Below are 5,473 nucleotides of genomic sequence, written 5' to 3'. Positions count from 1 at the left end.
AATTGATAGAATAATTTAATTTATTTTTTATTATCTTCTAAGTAATTTTGTTGCTTTTGGATGGGATAAATTGCTTGAATAAATTGCTTTGAAAAAATATTATCCAATCGTCTAATTGTGAGATTAATAGATTACACATTTGAACATAATTAGTGACAACCTAGAATGATTAGGAGAAAATAAAAAGTCAATATAATTTGCACAACAATGCTAACATTCTGTCCTAGGGTAATTGCCTTAAAGGCTGCAGCGAATTACTTGTATTCAGGTTCTATGCATAATCCGTTGCTCCACGCGGAAAAAGGAGGTTCGTTTGACAGAGTATAAATATAGCTTGAATAATGTAAAAGTGTTGAGTGAATTAATTCTTAATACATCTATTTATACATAAATTTTTAAAATTTAATATTTTAAAATTTTTAAAGAATAAAATACATTTTTTGTCTTTAATATTTATAACTTTAATTTTTTTTAAAAAAAAAGAGCTCAACATAATAAAGTAGAACAACAAAAAGAATAATAACAACAAACAAACATAGAAGAAAAATAAAACAATAATCTCATTATTATTTCTGACATTGCCATCAACGATAAAAAAGATCTTTTTTAGTCCATTCCTTGTAATTAATTGAAGATTTGTTGATAATCTTTTTGATAATTTTCTTTAAAAATACTCTTAATATTTAATTGTATTTAATTTTGTCCTAATGTTTTTTGTTTATATTAAAATTATTCTTAAATGTTAATTTCATCTGAAATGTTGGGAATAAAATTAAAAACGTTTAAGAATAGTTTTAAAAAATAAAATTGAATAAATAAAAAATATTAAAGATAAAATTGAATAAAATTAACCAATTAAAAATATTTTTAAAAAAAATTACAAACTTTATCAACAAAATATATACTTTACCCATTTTTAAGTTGATGAAAATACTGCTAATAAAACATAATACTCCAAATTATATTTTATTATATTTTAATATATTGTACTTTATCAACAATACTCTAAAATTTTATTTTATCACAACACTGCATTTTACAGTATTGTATTTTATCAACAATATTTTTATGAACTATACTATATTAGATATATATGCGATTTATTTTAAAATTTATGAAATATTCTGAAAACTTTAGAGTAGTACTCTTTAAATTCATGTATTTATGTATAAATATATAATAAAAATTTTAGATAATATTTGAATACATATATTAAAAATATAGATGAGTTTTTTAAAATAAAAAAATAGATTTTAAAATTTAATTGGTTGAGGAAGATCGAAAGAACCACAAGATCCAAACTTTTCCGATCGTATGATTCATGTTTATGAATTCAGGTACGCTTCCGCATTCGAGTATGATATGATATATTTTTGATGATTCAATATGGATGATCTGGGTTATTAAAATTAATTTATTCCAACAAGTGGTATCAGAGCCATCCATAATTTAATCATCGAAAATATTCGATTTTTATTTTTCTATTATCGAATCAATATATATATGTATCAATGTATGTTGTTTACGTGGTAAAACCGTTGCACGCATATATATGAACTTGTTTGCGTTTGTGTGTGCATCAATGTATATATATATAAATTGATACGTATATATATTATTGATCGTTTGCGTTAAGCTTGCTTGCTCCCTTTTCAGCCATTTATATATGCATATATATATATATAATATATATTATTTGCGTTGAACCCGATTGTGTTTACGGCCATTCATATATACATTTTTGCGTACAGAATGTGTAAAGCATGTTGTATTTTATTTGTTTGTAAAATTGATAATTTCATTTGAAATATTGATGGAGTACTATTAAATTATAATTTTTTTTTAAAGGTCTAAAAAAGAGAACTTTTTCTTTTTAATATTGTATTATTAGAGGTGAAATCCTTCATCATGAATTAAACTGTGTGTTGAACACAACTATGGCCATTTACAAAACGTCAATGACGTTTTGTGTTTCTTCAATTAAAATAATATTTTTCTAACAAAACGTCAGTAATGTTTTGTGTTTTAATAATTAAAATAATATTTTTTATTACAAAACGTTAGTGACGTTTTGTTCTTTGATGATTAAAAAAAAAATTTTATTGCAAAACGTCAGTGACGTTTTGTACTACTACCACAACCCTGTAGAACACCAAAATCATCAAATATTTTTGCATTTCACATTAAAATTATCCATATATAAAAATTTTAGCCTAAAAAAGACACCATTAAGATTTAAATCCTTTTGTGATTTAAATATTTTTTTAATTGTTACATAAAGAAATTAGTAACAATTTGAATTATTATACCCACATATTTTATAAAGATTTGGTTTTGGAATAAATTGATTGAACATTATGCTGCCAAAGTAGTCTCTTTTGTGAAAATTAATTTATTCAAAACATAAGGAATATGGTGATATGTAATTTATGCGAATATTGGTCGGCCCAAAGGAAGGCCTATATTTGGCCGAATTACATGCACATATTTACAATTCGAATAATATTTGCTCTGGTCATTTGGTGGATAATCTATATAGGCTTAACTTAAATTCCTATAATAATGAAATACTGCAAACGGGTACAAAACAAAAACTGAATGAGAATTCGGCATCATTATGGCACAAACGCCTAGGCCACATCTCTAAACAGAGAATTCAGAGGCTTGTGTCGGATGGAATTCTCGGACCCCTAAATTTGACGGACTTTGAAGTTTGCATTGAGTGCATAAAGGGGAAAAGGACAAACGAAAGGAAATTAGATGCCGAGAGAGCTAAAGATGTCTTAGAACTAATACATACCGATATATGTGGCCCATTCCCTACTGTCTCTTGGAATGGACAATGGTACTTTATTACGTTCATAGATGATTACTCTCGTTATGGGTATCTATATTTAATTCATGAAAAGTGTCAAGCCTTGGATGGGATGTTGAGTTTGGGGGAAGGAAATATTAGGAATGTTGCTTTTGATGAGGATTCTGTAACTGACAATGATCTGGTCTTTGTATTTATTATTGTTCAAGACACAGTTATAGTACAAGAGCACAATGAGAGTCCTATTGTAGATCTAGTTTCAGTACAAGAGAACAATGAGAATATTGTTGTTTCTCAAGATACTGCTACAGCACAGGAAAATAATGAGAATCCTCCTCAATCCCAATCCATACAGCAAGCTCAACAACCTCAAGAAGTGTCATTAAGGAGATCCAATAGAAAAAAGAGAAAATCCATCTATGGTCTCAAACAAGTTTTCCGTTAATGGTATCACAAGTTTAATTAAGTCATTACCTCATGGTTTTGAGGTAAATATTATAGATAAATGTGTATACCGCAAGTTCAGTGGGAGTAAATACTTTTTTTTGGGTCTTATCTGTTAATGACATTCTACTTGCCAGCAACGATATAGGCTTGTTGCATGAAACTAAGAAATTTCTATCGAACAAATTCGAAATGAAAGATCTTGGTGATGCCACTTTTGTATTAGGAATCGAGATACTAAGAGATTACTCTCAAGGTATTCTTGGATTGTCACAAAAGAACTATATCGAAAAGATTTTAAGTAGATATGTCATAGAAAGTTATAGACCAATGGACACACCCGTGGTTAAAGGAGACAAGTTTAGTCTCAAGCAATGCCCCAAAATGATCTTAAGAAGACAACAATGCATGATAAACCTTATGCATCAGCACTAGGGAATTTAATGTATGCTCAAGTCTACATACATCTCGATATATCATTTATAGTGGGAGGGTTGGGTAGATACTTGAGCAATCCGGATATGGATCATTGGATAGCTGTTAAACGCGTAATGCGTTGTTTAAAGAGAACAAAGGATTACATGCTTATTTATCGGAGATCAGAAAATTTGGAGATCATTAGGTACTCTGATTCCGATTTCATGGCATATGGTTGCGAAACTTTGTCACTGAGCTTCATATAGTAGATGACATTGAAAGGCCATTAAAGATATTTTGTGACAATAAGTCAGCAGTACCATACTCCAATAACAATAAGAGCTTGACAGAATCGAAGCATATAGACATCAAGCTCTTAGTTGTCAAGGAGAAAGGTTAAGAAAAACATATTTTCATAGAACATATAGGAACAGAGTATATGCTAGCAGACCCATTAACCAAGGGATTGATCCCTAAAGTTTTTCATGAGCACACTGCTCGGATGGGTGTCAATATTTGTGATGCCTTGGTTTAGTGAGAGTTTATTTTATGCTATATGTCCTATGACAGATATTGAGTTATTTTTCTGCAGAATTAAGTTGATGGTTTATTTCATGTTATGTGAAATGTTCATTTTGCAATATTTATATTGTATTTGATCTCAATAAAGTTGGACCAGCTGGAAATAGACATGCATGAGATCACTTGGCATGTAATTTCCATATTACTCATCCAAATTTGATCTATGTCGTTAAGTATATTAGGATGGTGATTGGCGTGGTTTAGTCAAGGGATTTAATGTGATAAAAGCTGCGGTAGTTCCATATCTAATGTATGAGACGGACCAGATTGTTAAAGTAATGAGAGAAATAGCATTCAGATGCGCACAGAAGGCTTTGGTTGAGGAAGATCGAAAGAACCACAAGATCCAAACTCTTCCGATCGTATGATTCATGTTTATGAATTCAGGTACGCTTCCGCATTATGATATATATATTTTTGGTGATTCAATATGGATGATCTGGGATATTGGAAATTAATTTATTCTAACAATTTTACCACGCACTGAGTATAAAAACTATGGATGTTATTTTTTAGGATAATTTACTTAAACAAACTAAATGAAATTAATTAAAAAACTACTAGATTGTCCTAATGTTAAAAAGATAATATTTTTGTCCTCAAATATTTTATATAAATCGTTGTTATCATAGAAGTTTTAATAAAAAGATATAAAATTCGAAGAAAGATAATGATTTAATTTATACTTAAATGAAAGAGTAAATCGTTATTGAATTACAGATTCACTTTTTACACATAAAATAAAGTGATGAACCACGATTTATGATCAATCATTGAAGCATTAATAAAACAAAACCGTAAAACAAAACCATATCACATATATACTACGATTTATGTTGTAAGGACATGAAATCCTTATATATACAAGGATTTAATCATTAATGTATGGAATGAAACCATGTGGACTTAATAGCAAGTAGTATTTTCTTGATTTTATTTCATTGAAAAAAACAAATTCATTAATTAAGTCCACAGAAACATTTGTACCATAAAGAGAAAATTATTCGAATGTATAAATATAGCTTTGGATAGGATGAAAATGTTGTAGAAAACAAAAGAAAAGAAGTGATAGTGATAATTTTCTAGCCCCTGTGCATAATAAGGGGGAGATTAAAGAGATTAGAGAGGGTGTAACTTTATTCAATCAGATTTTGATGTAATTTTTTTGTAAATATTATTTAAAAAAATGTTTTTAACTTTAAAATTTTTAAAATT

Source organism: Arachis ipaensis, chromosome B03, assembly GCF_000816755.2.
Source record: "Arachis ipaensis cultivar K30076 chromosome B03, Araip1.1, whole genome shotgun sequence".
Classification (NCBI taxonomy): domain Eukaryota; kingdom Viridiplantae; phylum Streptophyta; class Magnoliopsida; order Fabales; family Fabaceae; genus Arachis; species Arachis ipaensis.
The sequence above is the reverse complement of the archived record's forward strand: the minus strand, read 5'-3'. Positions refer to the sequence as shown.